Source organism: Nicotiana tabacum, chromosome 17 (genome assembly GCF_000715075.1).
Source record: "Nicotiana tabacum cultivar K326 chromosome 17, ASM71507v2, whole genome shotgun sequence".
Lineage (NCBI taxonomy): Eukaryota > Viridiplantae > Streptophyta > Magnoliopsida > Solanales > Solanaceae > Nicotiana > Nicotiana tabacum.
Window position 1 is genome coordinate 97,141,783 of NC_134096.1, and position 17,540 is coordinate 97,159,322.

At 38.0% G+C, this 17,540-nt stretch overlaps 1 long non-coding RNA gene across 1 annotated transcript; it reads left to right on the forward strand.

Moving 5' to 3' along the window:
- Positions 1-13,843: 13,843 nt before the first annotated feature.
- Positions 13,844-17,194, forward strand: LOC107765947 (uncharacterized). The gene is made up of 3 exons (XR_001643558.2): positions 13,844-14,065; positions 15,819-16,067; positions 16,986-17,194. It is a non-coding gene; the product is annotated as an uncharacterized LOC107765947 (long non-coding RNA).
- Positions 17,195-17,540: the final 346 nt, after the last annotated feature.

Sequence of the window (17,540 nt, forward strand, 5' to 3'; positions counted from 1 at the left end):
CATCTCACGATCATTTGATAGATGTCACAAGTTTTTCGGCATGCTCAAGAAGGACAACGGCCTCCTATGGACATCCGAGTGCATTCAAGCCCTGAAGGAGTTAAAAGCCTACCTATCATCGCCACCGTTGCTTGCCAAAGTAGAACCAGGGAAACGTCTGCTCGTCTACCTCTCCATATCCGAAGTAGCGGTGAGTGCGGTCCTAGTCCGAGAAAACAAAGGCACACAATCTCCTATCTATTACATTAGCAAAACCCTAGTCGACGCCGAGACGAGGTATCCCCACCTCGAAAAACTGTCCTTGGCCTTGGTCATAGCTTCACGAAAGCTTAGACCTTACTTCTAATGCCATACGATCTTGGTAATCATAACTTTCCCCTTGAGAAGCATCTTGCATAAGCCCGAGCTATCAGGAAGATTAGCTAAGTGGGCTATAGAATTTAGCGAGCATGATATCACATATCAACCGCGGACGACGATAAAATCACAAGTCCTCGCCGACTTCAGCGCAAAAATAATGCCCGAAGTCGAAAACGAAGCCGCTCACGCTTCTCCCCGAACACAAGATCTATGGATTTTGTACACCGACGACACCTCCAATGCATCAGGGGCCTGACTGGGACTTGTACTCGAAGTCAGACAGGCAAAGTGGTTTGCCAGTCCATAAGGTGCCCGGACATGACTAACAATGAGGCCGAGTATGAGGTCGTAATTGTAGGGTTAAGGCTAGCACTCAAGTACGGGGCGAGGCGGGTCATCCTACGCTGCGACTCTCAACTCGGCGTCACCCAAGTCATAGGGACTTTCCAGATCAAAGAGCAAAGGTTACAAAAATACCAGGCCGAGATCTGCAGACTATTGCCCGAGTTCGACGAGTGCCAGTTCGACCAAATCCCTCGAGCACAAAAGATCGAAGCAGACGGCCTCGCCAAAATTAGCGGCAGCAACTAATAGCATAACTGGAGAAGGAAACGTGGTCACCCTCCTCCACTCATCGAAAGATCAAATTGAGGTAAGGACCATAAATCTAACCTGGGACTGGCACAACCGTATTGTTACATACTTGTAGTATATCGTACTCCCAGATGATAAAAAGGAAGCCAAGAAGCTTCGGATGCAAGCGGCCAGGTACAACATAATTCATAACGGCCTATATAAAAGGACGTATGGCGGCCCCCTAGCAAAATGCTTAGGCATGAATCAGACGCGACGCGTATTGGAAGAAGTCTATGAAGGCCACTGCGGAGCTCACTCAGGCAATCGAGCTCTGGTCAGATATCTCATACAGGCAGGTAACTACTTGCCTACCATGATAAAAAGGCCGCAGACTTCGTAAAAAAATGCGAACAATGCCAAAAATATTCCCCAATGATCCATCAAGCGGGCGAGCATCTCCACTCGGTCACCTCCCCTTGGCCTTTCATCAAATGGGGAATGGACATCGTCGGCCCCCTCCCTGCGGGGCGAGCTCACGTACGATTTCGTTTGATTTTAACTGACTATTTTTTAAAATGGGTAGAAGCAGGAGCATTCGCCCAAATACGCGAACATGAAATGATCGCCTTCATATTGTGTGCTGCTTCGGACTCCCCAAAGAGATCAGTTGCGACAACGGACCCCAATTTATGAGCAAAATGTCGTCGATTTTTTTGAGAAGTGGCATATCAAAAGAATACTCTCCACACCATACCACCCCGGGGGAAACGGGAAAGCAGAATCCTCCAACAAATCAATACTAAACATTATGAAGAAAAAGCTTGAGGACACCAAGGGATTATGGCCGGAGCTGTTACCATAAGTGCTTTGGGCCTATCGCACAATGCCAAAGATGAGTACAGGAGAGACATCCTACTCTTTGGTCTATGGAACTGATGCGGTAATACCAGTCGGAGAGCCCAGTTTGCGATACTCCCATGAGAGCGGGCCGAGAAACGATGAAAGTAGAAGGCAAGAGCTCGACGAAGTTGAAGAACGGAGAGATATGACCTTCATAAGGATGGTCGCCAAAAAATAGCAGGCAAAATGCTATTTTAACAAAAACGCCAAGATCAGACCACTCAAAGTCGGGGACTACGTGCTCAAGGCCAAAACACAAGCAAGTAAAGACCTGCGGGAAGGAAAACTAGGGACGAATTGGGACGGCCCATACAAAATCGTGGCAGTAGCAAATAATGGGTCATTTCAACTAGAAACAATGGAAGGAAAACTACTGCCAAACAAATGGAACGTCGTCCACCTCAAGTATTTCAACTTTTAAGAAAAAACGTCCTCCAAGTCACACTCTTTTTCCTTCACTTGAGTTTTGTCCCAATCGGGTTTTATCGAGGAGGTTTTTAACGAGGCAACAAGGGAGACCCTTCCAAGTCAAAATGCAAACAGAAAGAGACACCAGATGGTTAGTTCATTGCCCAACCTCTCAACGCGTCTCCAGGTCACCCAATAAAGGGACTAGATAGACTGGGACTGGAATGCCTACCCGAAAAACATGTAAATTTCTCCAAGTATGAGCAAAACACAAATGTATGAAGTCCGCCCATGTTCTCACCAGAACAACATCGCATCAATATCAATCCGCCCCCGGGACACAATTAATTAAACTACATTCGACCTCGTTCAAATTAAACTCACATTCGACCTTGTTCGAATTAAACTACATTTGACCTCGTTCAAATTAACTCACATTCGACCTCGTTCGAATTAACTCACATTTGACCTCGTTCGAATTAAACTCACATTCGAACTCGTTCAAATTAAACTACATTCGACCTCGTTCGATTTAAGTCACATTCGACCTCGTTCGAATTAACTCACATTCGACCTCGTTCGAATTAAACAACATTCGACCTCGTTCGAATTAAACTACATTCGACCGCGTTCGAATTAACTTACATTTGACCTCTTCGAAATAACTTGCATTCGACCTCGTTGGAACTAACTCGCATTCGGCCTTGTTCGAATCGACTCATATTCCACCTTGTTTGAATCGACTCACATTCAACCTCGCTCGAACCAACTCAATACAGGTTACGTTCGACCTCGTTCGAAATAACACCTGCTAATCCACGACCATAGACAAAACCAAATTTATATGATTAAAACGATATTTCTTACTTCAAATATATTCCTTACAAAAGCTAAAACAGATGCCAGCAAAAGTATGTACAAGAATTACAAGCAAAAGAAAGAAAAACAACTATGTGTTACCTAACTGAGCAGCACCATCTACACCCATTTCTCCATCTTCACCGACGGGATACTCATCATCGTACCAGGCATCCTACTCAATCATTTCCATGTCTTCCTCAGCATAACCATCTTGTGGTGTGGCGGGGGTCATAGCCATAAGCAAACCGAACTTCACGTGACTTAGCACGTGCATTTGCTTAGTCGGCTTCCGAAACAGCCGTCGTCCCCATCAGATCCCTAAATATGTCCAGCTGGGCCTCGGCGTGAATCCATTCCTCATACAGATCCCGAGGAACATCAGGAAAAGCAGTACGGGAGAAGGATGGTTGCGCCAATAACTGTTCCTTCTCGGCCTTGAAGGCAACAACTCGATCACTAAGGTCTGTAGTATCTTTTTCTAACTCCCTAATCCGCTCATCAAGCCGCTCTTATCTGAGCCTAGACGTCTCCATGGCGCAATCCCGTTTAGAACGAATAACACATATCACGTCCTCTAAAGATGCATCTCTACGCGCAGCTGATAACTGGGCCGACTCCTCCCACTCCAAATCCGCTACCTTCTCGGCAACCTCTCCATTCAAAACGGCCACTCGAAGTTGACACTCCTCAAGCTCGGCACACAGCGAGACCACATGGGACTGAAGGTCAGCGCACTGGGCCTTAACCACCCTACTCACTTTGATCTCCTCCTATTTGTCTTTCAACGTCCCCTCGAGCTCACTACATTTTCCGATGACCTTCATCAATTCGTCATGCTTCTCCTTTAGCTCGTTTCGGAGGGCCCGGAAGTTGCTACTACCGCCAACTCGCCAGCAAAGCTCACGGTGTTTATCATGATATTCGTGATATTTCCTCTCCATCTTTTGGAAGATAGCCTTACGCCTCTCCTCTCGACGAGAACTTTCAATCTCCAAGATCACAATCTGAAAAGAAAGCAAGAGCGGTTAAGAACAAAGTCAAAATCAACATAAAAAATGAATAACAGAATACCAAACATATCCTAAGAACAAGGCCAGCTATGCTCTTCGACAAAGTGGAATCCTTCAGCTTCTCGAGGTTCTTACCCTCCACATCGGAACAGAGTAGACCAAGAGAAAGGACCACGTCCTCTGTATCAACTATTAGGTCCCGGTCCAAAGGGATCGCAATGGTTCGCGTGCTCCCTTCCAACCTCACCTCAAGCCGGGTAAGTCCTTCCCCCATCATCCTAACTTCCTCGGCGTCCATATCGGATCCCATCTCATAATCCTCTTCGGCAACACTTTTGCCCTTGTTGTCAATCCGATAGGAAGGGACCTCGGTCGGTAAAATGATCGACGTCTCACCCCCTTGTGAGGCGTCGGGTATCCTCACCTACGACCCTTCAAAACTCATTCTGGCCTCAAGGAGCAAAGTCTCCCTCGAACCCCGACTGCGGCGGGATCGTGGACGGTTTCTCGGCACCAACTCAAAGATCTATAGTCGTCGTTTCTCTGATGACAAAATTATCCATCACTGAACTTCCCACGCGGACACTTCCTTTGCTGATACCGACAGATCGCCTCTTGCGGCAAAGCAGATTATCATCAGTCAGCGATGATCCTTCCTCATCGTCCTCGTCAACTAGATGACGTATAGGCAAAGTTGAGACACCGTCGCAGTAGTCGACGATCGAGCAGGTCTCACCGCAGCAATAGGAACAGAAACGGCTTTCCTCTTATGGAATGCCTAAGCAGGAGCTTTTCGCCTCTTCGAAGACCCTCCTGCAAAAGTGATTAGAACGGCAACTATTAAAGCCATGACGAACACGCGACCACAAGGCCAGAACAGTATAAGTAAAAAGTCACTATATGAACGGACAAACTCACCGGTCGCTGAAAGCTTGGGCCCGAACTTCTAGAAAAAGGTCGTCCACCCACGAATCCCTACTGTGTGGGGGAAAATCCGGCTAACTCATTCATGAATATCCACGACCAATGGAGGGTGCTTGGTCTCAGCTGAAGGAGAAAAAGACAGAACGGTTAGACTACGACCAGAACGAGCAAAATAAGCACTTAGTGAAAATACTTATGAGCGTAATTCCACGCCTCAGGAAATCCATTCGCGTTCGCCACCACGTCCTCAGTCTTTGCAAAGAAGTAATTAAACAACGATTTGCTTTATCGTCCTTCTTTACTACCAAACTTTTGCCTCCACGGTGATGAAGGTGCAACATCGTCCCTCTATAAAAACTCAGTGCGAAAAGGTGCATTAGGTGGAGAAGAGAGACCCCACAGTCAGCCAATTCTGCATACTTTGTCAGCATGAGGATGAGCTTGTAGATATAAGGAGAAAGCTGAGCCGGGCAGACGCCGTAGTAGAGGTAGAGCTCCTTTGCCAATGGGATAATGGGAAAAGAATAGCCCACATAGAATGGATATGCATAGAACGCACAATATCCAGGGCGATGAATCTGCACCAAATCGCGTCCAGCCGGGACCAGATCGATGTGGACTGGAATTTTGAACTTCGCCCTGAAATTAGTAAGGGCAGCCGCGTCCATCTTAGACTCTACGGCCTCAGGGTCATCCTCGGGTAGCTTTGAGAAGTCAGTTATAGCCTTATCGCTACGGAAAATTATTTCCTCCACCATAGGAAAGCTTTCATCTTCTATAGTAATGGCAGCCCCACCGTCATGGGGAGCCATGTACACTGCCAAAGGAGCAGGATTAGGTATCCCCCCAGAACTGAAAGACACATTAACCATTTATGTTTATGAATAGAGGGGTGCAAACGCAAAAGTGTCGAGTAGCAAGAACCACCAAAATCGGTGAAGGCAGGAGAATGAACTAAGGTCAAGAAAGTAGAGATTTTGATTGAGGAAAAAGAGGGTATGAAAATCCGATTTTTAGAAAGCAAAGAGTGAACCTAAGAATTGAATATACCCATTTATAAGGGTTAGGGCATCAATACCGAGGAAGCAAACCGCAGTTGCCTAGCTCAAAAATCGAAGCGGCAGAGGCATAGAAAACGACACAGGGTATTGGAAAAACGCGTAATAATGATGCATGATGACATGGTGTCACGATGAAATGTCGTGACCCTAGGTTGTGGATCACAAAAGGCCACGTTATCATCCCGTCTGAAGCGCTGCTACTCGACCTGTTCGTATAAAACTTCTCAAGCTTGACAGACAAAGTCCGCTCATCGAGGTCGCCCAAGGCCGACATCAATAAGCATAGGGACTTGTGTGAGTCAAAATCTGCTTTCATTAAGATTTGACACGAAGCGATATCGTGAAAAGTGATCTGACCGAGGTCGATTAGTAGAAAATGGAGCTTGTAGCCGAAGAGTCAATAACGGTCGAGGTCAAGTATGAAGGGCAATACTAATGGCTAGTTTTCGAAGTAGAATATTCTCTTGAATATTTTATGGTGTCCGTACTTTTAGGGTTGATTGGGGAATGTCCCATATAAATAGAAAAAGAGATAGAGAGAGAAATATAGGTAATATTCTCTGATAAGAACATTCTTTGAAAAGCAGACTTTCTCTATAGATAAAAGACAATCACTACCTTTCTAAAGAGATTTAATTGCCTATTATTCCACGCCTTTTCCATTAGATCCGAGAAGGGTCCCAACAATCTAATATTTGTCTATCATTCATCATTGTCAAAAAGAAGAATCATCCACCTCATTCAATATTGGGTGAATCATCCTCCTTATTTACTTTAATGTCATTTATCATTATTTATTGCTTGATATTCCCCCATCATTAATGATCTTGAAATATTGAATGTACATCACATTTAATCTTCTCTCAACACTACTCTTGTCATTATTGGTGTTAATCGATTATAGATTTGAAGTTATTATCATTAACTAGGTTTAGCCCTTCGTCATACAAAATTAATTAGTTTAATCAAAAGTCTATATTTTTTGGTCAAACAATACCTATTCTGCTACTAGAAGAAACCCTAAGTACACACCTATAATGGTGTTTTGTTACTAAGAAGAAGAAGAAACCAAACGGCTTTTGGATACATAGAACATGAATACAATGAAGAAAGCAGTAGCGAAGCTCCTGGATACATGGGACACAAATACAACAAAGAAGAAAGCAGCAACGAAAAAGAAGAGAAAAACATATTTGAAATTACTCAAAAATTAATTATCAGTTAAACTTTTAAAGAAAATAAGTATATATTAAATGGGGTGACTAAATACGGTGTCCCGTGAAACTTTTACGCAAATTAACACACGGTTTGTCAGACTCACTCGGAAGAAAAACGAATTTGGATGTTCACGAGCTTAGGAGAGAAAGGATGGGCCGTTTCTCCGTCTTATGACATCAGATGAGGCCGACATATTAAACTGGCCCACATGCCATCGAATTACATTTTTATGGCCCATAATGCACCCAAATGGCTTCCTAAGCAAGAAAAAATAGACAATCGAATGTACCACAGGTTTCAAATTTATAAGTCTCAGTCCATCATTATTTTGCTTGTTTCTTGTTTTTTTCCCCTTTTTTTTAATCTCTTTTAAACAAGTTCACATGTTACATCTACCGTTTCATAAAGTTCGAATATTAACTTAGCAAAATGACAAGAAAACCTAGGTAGCCACTAGCCACATTCTTCCTTACTATACACGCCTTCCCGCATTACTTTTTTACTATTGTGACAATCTCCTTTTATCTTTTTATCTTATTTAAATTTTTCAATCAAACACAAGATAGAATAATCTCACTTACGGTTTGAATATAGTAATAAAATTCTTCACTGATATGAAAGAGGATTCTTGTAGGACGAAAACTAATACAGAGAAGAGTTTAAGAATGCTAAAACTTACGTTGGATGCTGTCCAGCATTCTATTTATAATACCAAGTTATAGTAAATATAGCAAAGCAATACAATTACATTACATAAACATTACAAAGTTATCACATCCTAACATTCATATCTATCGTCAAAGGTTGAAGTAATGAAACTGAATTAAACCTTGTACAGCATAATCCGATTCATCTATTCTTCGTGTAATACCTTTTATCCCAATATACAATGTACTACTAATACAAGATTGTCACAACACCGATTGGGCTCCACTGACTTTCAAAAGCCCAATATGGAGTGCAGCCCATACTATGTTTTTCAGGAACTCTAATTGTGAGCTACAAATAGTGTAAAACGGGGCGCCCTATTTGGTCGGCCCCATTTAACCTGTACCAACTTTTTAATATTTTTTAAACTTGTACTCACGGTTTAAACAACTTCATGTCTTCTCCTCCTCTTCCTCCTCCTTTTTCTTCTTCTTCTTCTTCTTCTTGGGGGTAACAATTCTTGGGGGTAACAATGATTTTATATAGTGTTTGCGAATATATTTTAAGATTATTTATGATATTTTATAGTGGTGAGCTGTTGTGGCGCTTTATGTTTTGCTATTGCTTAGGTTTTTTTTTTTTCTTTTTCTTAATTACAAAATGAGTTCATTAGATTTATTGTTGTTTAAACAAATTTATGATTGGGGTTTGTTCTTGATGATATTTAGAGGTTATGTTTCAAATTTGAGCTCATTTGGAATATATTTGTGTATTAAATCGTATATTGGATGGTTAAAATTCGAAGAACAAATTTCTGTTTCTGGGCAATTTGCTCTTCAGGTCTATTTGGCCTTAAGTGCATGAAAACGTTGGTTGTACGTCAGACCTTTAGGCCTTAAGTGCATCTGAAGTGTAATTTTTTACTTCACACTTATTGGCCTTAAGTGTAGGAAAATATTTGTTGCACTTCAGACCTTTGGCCTTAAGTGCATCTGAAGTTTAATTTTTCACTTCAGACTTATTCTATTTAAGTGCATAAAACCATTGGTTGCACTTCAGACTTATTTGGCCTTAAGTGCATCTGAAGTGTAATTTTTCACTTTAACCTTATCGGCCTTAAGTGTAGGAAAACATTTGTAGCACTTCGAATTTTTTGGCCTTAAGTATATATGAAGTATAATTTTTCAATTTAAATTTATTAGCCTTAAGTGCACGAAACCATTGGTTGTACTTCAGACCTATTTGGTTTTAAGTCCATCTGAAATGCAATTTTTTTACTTGCAATTTTTTTTTAACTTCAGACCCGATAAGTTTGAAGTTGATCGTAAAATGGATAGGCTTGTAAAGTTTTTTGTAAAGTGGATATATGTTCAATTGTGATTCCTAAGCTGAGCATAGATGCAAAAGCTTCGCAAAATACTGGACATGTACTCAGAAAACGTGAGGATCGTACACAAATTTTGAGCCCAAGACTCATTACCTCCTGGATTGGACCTTCAATAGCGTTTCTAAGACACCAGCCCACCATCATGTTGCTCCCACCCAATTCAATTTTCTTTTTTCCAAAAAAGGTTTGACAAAAACATCCCAATTCAGCAGGGACCATAGCAGCTCCTTTTAGGAAGATGGCATTTATCGTGGTTATAATTTATGTATTAAATACAATGATAAACCTTGCAAGAAGTATCTGTTTTGAGAAAATTTTAAAAAGAAACAAAGAACAGTAAAAATCAAGATCGCTCTTTAATTGGGAGAGAGGGGGATGTTACGATAGAAAATGAAGAATTAACCCAAATAGCCGCTCACCCAATTACTTAAACTAAAAATAGCCGGTGGAAGTATAATATATGCATAATTTAGGTATTGTATGTATATAATTGTGTATAATTAATGTATAATCTATGTATATGACTAGAAAAAGTAAATAATTAATATGACCGGCTATTTGTGTAAAGATCCCATAGAAAATGAAGCTGGACTTGAGAAAGATATTGGGCCAGCTGAGAATGCAAGTAATGGGCCAGTCAGGAAAAGCAAGAGAACAACAAGGCCTCCCCAAAGATTATTAGACCCTGGTTGAGGGAATTAGTCAAATAACAGAGTAAGAACATTATGTACGCAGTCTGAATATTGTTTGAAGCTTTCCCTATCTGATCTTTCTCCCTCGTCTAGTTCTCTATGTGGCTCTGTCTTCCCATCCTCCTTTCTTTATGTTACTATCCTTAGGTACAGTTACTTTCTATTGTAATTCTTTTATTTTCAGTATCAATATATCAATCTGTGATTTATGTATTTGGTTGTGGATAGTGGATCCATCACAGGGGATGCTAGAAAAAGTCTCTAAACAGCGAACGAAAGGGCTAGGGACCGCAAAAAAAAATTTCACACCTAAGACACCGAACTTCTCTTTCACCAATCAGCCCAAATTATTTTGATGATAACCTACTGTTAAAAATGATACTTTTTTTTTTCCAATAGTTGATCAATGATTAATAACTTCACCATAGCAAGAGCTGCTAATGCGTAAACATGAAAATGTAGAATGCTGCTTCATCTAAATCATTAATTGACAAGGACATGTATGTGTAGTTTTGTCCGCTCTAACTTTGTGACAATAAATTTAGATTCGATAATACATTTAAGATTTCTAAAAAGAAAATTCAAATAAACTCATAGGAATAAAGTACTACCTAAATTCAACAAGAGAGCAGAGCGCGCGAGAGTCATTTTCGCTATTAGCTAAGCTTGTCAACATGTTCACAAAAATGTCAATTTACTGACAGTGAAAGTGTTACCCCCATATATAAAGGACTCCAAACAAGAGGAAAAAGTTAAAAGATAAATGTTTGACCCTAAATTCTTGAAAAACCCCCATTAGCGGCCATTTAATGATAAAAATAAATTGTTTTTTCATGATATATTTTGATAACCATAAAATAAAAGGATTGGAAGCTCTTTCACAACTTTCCTCTACCCATGTGGGAGTTAAACAGGAACGGCATCACAATTAAAGAACGACGTACAAATCTTTACTTGGTAATACAAAAGAAGCTAGGCGAGTAGCTATTTCCATATAATCCACTTAAATTCCAAGATTTGAATTGCATTTTGCCGTATATTAATTACACAACTTAGTGGTTACCAGCCAGTAATTTCCGACCATAGAGCTAGTCATTTTCGCTATTTGCTAAGCTTGTCAACATGTTAAAAAAAATGACATTTTACTGACAGTGAAAGTGTTACCCCCAAACAAGAAGAAGTGGGGAGGATTCTTTCTCTTTGACACTAAATTCTTGAAAGATCCATCAGCAGCAATTTAACCCAGATTGTGGAATATTGTTTTAACGGTAAACACTTATATGTACCAATGTTTACTTCAAATTAAACTATTTAAGTTAATAGTTAACATAATTTAACCTTAATAGTTCAAAATTAAAGTGAAAATATATATTGACATATTGTCTTGGACAGGAGACGGATATAGATTGAGAGAATCAAAGCGATAATTGTAACCTAACTATATGCACGCAAAAAATATTTTTTATATTTATTAATTTGATATAGTACAAATAAAATTTTACTCCATCCAATTGTATGCCTTTCTCCGCTATCCCATGTGTCACTTTGTGGGGCTTAATTCTACGTCTAGAATAAAAAAATTGTCTCTTATGCATGGTATCTTTGTGAACCACAAGTTTCAAGTTTACTGAAAGCTCTTTCATAATCTTTCCCTACCCATGTGGAAGTTAAACAGCATCACTATTAAAGAGAGACACTGTTTAGTTCGTAAATATAAAGAGAAACTAGGCGTATAGCTATTCTTTATAGTAATTCATTTTAACTCCACGAAATGAATTGCATTTACCCCTATATATTAAGTGCATGTCTTTCACAAGTTGACGGAGACCACCCCATGACTTTTCTACCTCTGACAACTAAGAATTGTAGTTGGATTGAAAAGTCCTTTACCCTTAATCCGAATTCTCGGAAACAAGTTTTAAGAATCGAAAAAATCCATACTCCCTTTGTTACACACTTTCTGTATTAGTCCATTAAATAAATGATATATTTTTATATTTATGTATAATTTAACTTTAAACATTTTATTTTTATCACTTTACCTTTAATAAGAAATTTTTATAACTACACAAACGGCATGACTCCAAAAAACGTTTGCTCTTAAGTTTTTTTTTATCATATATTTCAAAAGTTTTTTTTTCCTTAAACTTTGTGCCAAATCAATTACATCATCTAAATTGAAACGAACGAAGTAATAGAATACGCTTACCTTTTTGATAGATCTTACTTTGAGCGACTCCGAATTAATCAGGTCATAGGCATCAAGTGGGAAAAAAGACATTCCTACCGTCAAGGTTTTTATGTAGGTTTGACAAGTAGTAGAATCAACAAGAAGAATAAAATAGTACAATAGCTGTAAAACAACATTAATTCTTCATTTACCATTCACTAACAAAATGTTGGGCAAAGAAAAGTGTTTCTTTTTCTTTATTCTTTTGGTAGAAAAGCTGCCAAATTTAAAGACAGTAAATCAAATGTAAATATTATAATACTTAGGAGTATATTCTTAAGGCACAAATCATATTCATCAGTAACTCTAAGAACGTACTTGAACCCATTTGCTATATCTCTTATTTTCTCCTGTGAAGAGTTGAAAATTGACAATATATTTCTCGAGTTCATCATTTATCGTAGTGAAAGTAACGAATATATGAAGTATGCAATTACTTTTTCCCACTATTTTATAACTATTTATGAAGATATTCACGTATTAATATAGTGGAGAAAATCTTGGAAAGTGACATATTTGTAGATCACTAGATGCATGGTTTAGCACGTTTTCATTCCTTGGACGAGAATTGTATTCATTTTCTTTTGGGGTTGGAGTTCAATTTCACCGGCTGATTTACACAAATGACCCTTTTTAGGTTATTATTTTAATTTTGTCTCTATTTTAAAAAGTTGTGAAAATATATCCCTAGTGATTATAACCTTTACAGACAGTATGAGCCTCGGGTCAAATGTTAGCTCGTATACTTTTCAATTTGCTCAACTTTATAGATAAAACATTAGACCGTGATCTAACATTTACAATAGCTTGCAAAAATTTTTGAGCCTCCGATAAAAAGAGTTTAAGACCGTGATAAGTTGCAAGAGAAATAAAAATAGCTCTATTACTAAACAACTGATAAAAAAAAAAGATAACTGGCAAAAATTTTATAATTTTTACCTCCTCAAAATTAAACTAAGTTTAAAAACTGTTAGCGATAGAGAATCTGATTTGGACCCAGCCACAATATCAAGTGAAGGCCCAACATAGTGTAGTTAGTTGTAGCCCAATGTAGTTAGCTATAAATCAGATATGTAATTGTATTTTTATTTTTTCATATTATTGTTTTATTTTCAAAAAATATAAAAGGGGAGACTTTGTACATTTCACAAAAGGATCAAATAATAGAATATTGTTTCTAGAATTTTCTCTCTCATGCCCTCTTTTCTCTATTTCGAATCACGATTTTCATTCTAGAAATCGTTCATTTTGCTTGTAGATCACTCAATTTGACATGGTATCAGAGCAAATCCTGGATATCTGCATCGTCCTCTCCACAGTCAACGGTGATTTTTTTTTCCGGTGGTCGTTTCATTTCATCTTTCGGCGGTCTCCGGTGATCGGCGTTTTCATTCATTCTCCCACTACAAAAAAACGGGTAAATTACGGAGGTTTATTTGCGGAGGGTATAAGTAACCTCCGCAATTTGCATAATTTTGCGGTAATATATTAGCCCCACAAAATTATACAATTTACGGGGGTCTAAAACATCCGCAACCCTAAAATAATAGCGGGTCATTTATTTCACGCTCCCTCCATTTTTTCCCAATCTTTTTCGCCCAAGAAACTTCGGCCTCACAACAAAAAAATACTCCTTTCCTTCTTCTTCTTAATCGAAGTTCTCCGCTTAATGGTTTTACACATCCATTAATCGAAGTTCTTCGCTTCTTCTTCTTCTTCTTCTTCTTCTTCTTCTTCTTCTTCTAACTTCTCTTTTCCTCTTCAATCGCCACCGCTTTTACACCTCCCAGGTTTGATTTTTCTCTTTCTTTCCTTATTTTCCCTCATGGGGTTTCTGTTAATTTTGAATTTTTGTGTGTATTTTGGTCGATCTGTATGATTAAATAGTGTTTGATATTGATTTTTTGTGTGTATTAAATGATCGATCTGTATGAATTTTTGTGTGCTTTTTTCTTACTTTCTTTGTGCTTTTGGGCTTAATGGTCGATCTCTCTGCAAGAATTTTTGTGTGCTTTTATTTTTTTGTAGGCCTTTATGGTCTATCAATATGAATTTTTCTTTGCCTCTTTTCCTCTGCATTGTATATTTACTGCTGTGACTCTGACCTTGGACAAACTTAAAATTTCAATTCCACCGCCTCTCTCATTTTCCTTTTCTTATTAGTATATTTTGGTACAAAACTCAACTTGGAAGGGTTTTGCCATTTTTGTCCATTCTCAGCCATTATTCTAGCCATTGATTCAAACCCATTTTTTCCGGCCATCTTCGAATAAATACTTTTCTTTTTAAAAATATTTCTACAGAAATGTTTATAATGGTAAAACTTAGCTAGACTTGTTTGGAAGACTTTGAACAATTTGTGTGCTGGAGTGTCATGGCATTCACTGCTTTTGTTTTTAGTCGTTAAAGAGAGAGGTCGACGTAAAATAACGTTCAATGGAAATCATTTTCTTTGTCAAAGTAAAATATTCACAAGGTTGAATCACTGGAACTATTTTAATAATATATATCTATGAAATCTAAAAAATGTCCAAAGGCAGAGTTCCTTGTTAAAGTCTTCGCCGGAAAGCTATTGTCTAGTCAACATCCAATAAGCGTGCTAAACGTGAGTCTTCACATCATTGGACTGTTGATGGAATAGGTAATCATTATCCTTCTTCGTCTTAATTCCTTCTTCTTAATCTGCTACATCTTTTTGACTTTGAGAGATTGGTGGTGTGCATTTGGAATATTTTTGCTTTACTTAGATTAGATACACAGAAAGTTAAAATTGTATTTTGGGATTGGAAGCATAGCAATCCAGAAAGTTGAAAATTGCATAGCTGGTCCATCTAAGAAGCCCCATTTTTCTTCAGTAGTTGCTCTTCTTTTGTTAGAACAGTAACGCTAAGAAAGGTTTCGTTTAGCATCTCTAACCGCATAATATTATATGACCTTCCCAATATCTCATTTTACACCGAGTATTCGAATATTTTTATCTTTTCTGCTTTGCAAATCCATGGACAATTATCAGTAAAAGTCTGTTTTTTATATTCTATGATGCAATTTTTATATTCTTAAATCGCTTGTTTCATATGGTCAAGTTGTTCTTAGTTTCACAATTTTTTTGTTAATGGCCATCCTCTTTGTGCCAAATTATTTGTTAAGAAAATGGATCATTTGTTTGGTTGGAAACCTTTCTTCTGCATGTTTACTGAAGAAGGGAAAAAGTGAAAGAAGTTTTGGCATGAAATTTTTTACTGCATTGAAAGTTGCATATCTGGAATATTAGCATGGCACGCCGGCTCCATTGTTTTCAACAATCTTTACAAGACTTGTGGTTTTAGTTTCTATTGCACTGGATCAATGTATATGAGCCTTTGATTCAGTTCCTGTTTATAGCATGAAATTTAACAGATAAAAGATAGTTGCATTACAGGCAATTGTTAATTCCAGTTACTAGATTTTTTTGATGTGTATTGTGTTTAGGAAAAAAATGAGCTAGTAGTGAGTGAAAGTACAGTGGATGAGTCTGAAATTTCTCCAAATGATGTTGTTGGTAAGGTGATAGGCAAAGAACATCCTGGAAGGGTGAGATGTTTGGGATTAGGAGCTACTCCAAGCAATACTTTCAGAGAGACAAATCTTCATCTTGGTAATATTAGAATTATGAGTAATAATGTTGGATGTTCTTCTTATGGATGCCAAGAGAAGTACAATCAATTGATGAATACTCTCAAAGCATACATGATAATGAAGGAAGGGTCAATACCAGAATAATTTGCTGGGATCTTTGCTTCTCCTCCTACAACGGTAAATGCTAAGTTCTTTTACTTTTGCTGTATTGTGCAATTTTATTTTTCATACATGTTATTTGGAGTAAAATTTAGATATTGAACTTGCTGAATCTCTTTTAAAATCATTTTCATTTTCATCTCAATTTCATGGATGATTGTCTAGTTTCTTTAGCTAAGTTGTGCTGAGATGAGACAAGCTATTCTTCTCTCGTACTATTTGTTTTTTAGTCTTGTGTTTAATGCATTTTCGATTTGATTTGATCGTTCTACTTATTTATTCTGCTGATCTATTCTTGACATGATGAAAGCTGCTCTACAGTTTTGCACATACCTTTTGAGTTAGCTTTTGAATTTTATCCTTTAATATTTGCTCCTATAAAGCTAGAACATGTTTAGTTCCTACTAGTATTTTACAGTTCCAATAATATTAATTAGATAGTATTAGGTTGGTTGCTGACCTTTTTCATACGGATGCCCCTTAAGCTCATTTCCAGTTGATTCTCCAGATTTGTTAGGTCTTTTACACCCAAACCACAGAGTTCCTCTCCCATTAATTGCATGTTCTATCACATGGTGAGAAAATTTCCTATTGAGTAATACTTACTTGTCAGTATAGATACTAAGAGAATGCTTTGAATGGATTTGAAATCAATGTCATTCATTCTGTTTCCTAAGTAGTGGGCGTGGTAGCAGCAGTGTTGTATCACTGCTTCTTGGTTCTGTGGCACAGCAATGTTGTATCACTTATTAAACAAATGCTTTATTCTCTTTGTATTCGTGTTGCATACCGTCTACCTTTTAGACTAGAGGCTTCGTACCTTGTCCCGTTTCATTCTTTTTTGTTGGTTTAAGTAGACAATATATATTTTATCTCAATGACTTATTTCCTGATACTCCTCTTAATAGTTGTATTTTTTTTAACTTTTTGTTGTAGCCAAGTGATGCAGCTAGTAGACCCGTTTCACCGACGGATGCAAGACGATCTTCTGGTGCTAGTAATCCCAGTGACAACCATTGAGATTCATTTTAATTGAAGTGAATGTATTATGACAATGCAATAGATGACTAATATAGATGGTTAACTATGTTCTAATTTAGCTTGATGACATATGATACTACTCTGTCATAGTATTTTTCACGGTTAATAAAATATTGATATTTTTTAATTTTAATATTTTTGTTTAAGCATAAATATTTCAATTGATATTAGGAAAAAAGTATGGCAAATTGATGATAAAAAATTAATTCTATAATATATTTAAAAATAGATGGGGATAAAACCCCCAAATAGAAATTGAACAGATCCTAATGGTGTACACATAAGAAATTGCGGGGGTTAACAACCCCTATACTCAAAAAAAAAAATTAAAATTTAAAAATATAAATCTATTTTCGCGCATGAAATTGCGGAGGTTAAAATTATAATTTACGGAGGTTAGAAACCTCCGCTATTTGCTATCACGGCAGTTCGAGAAACCCCCGCATTTAT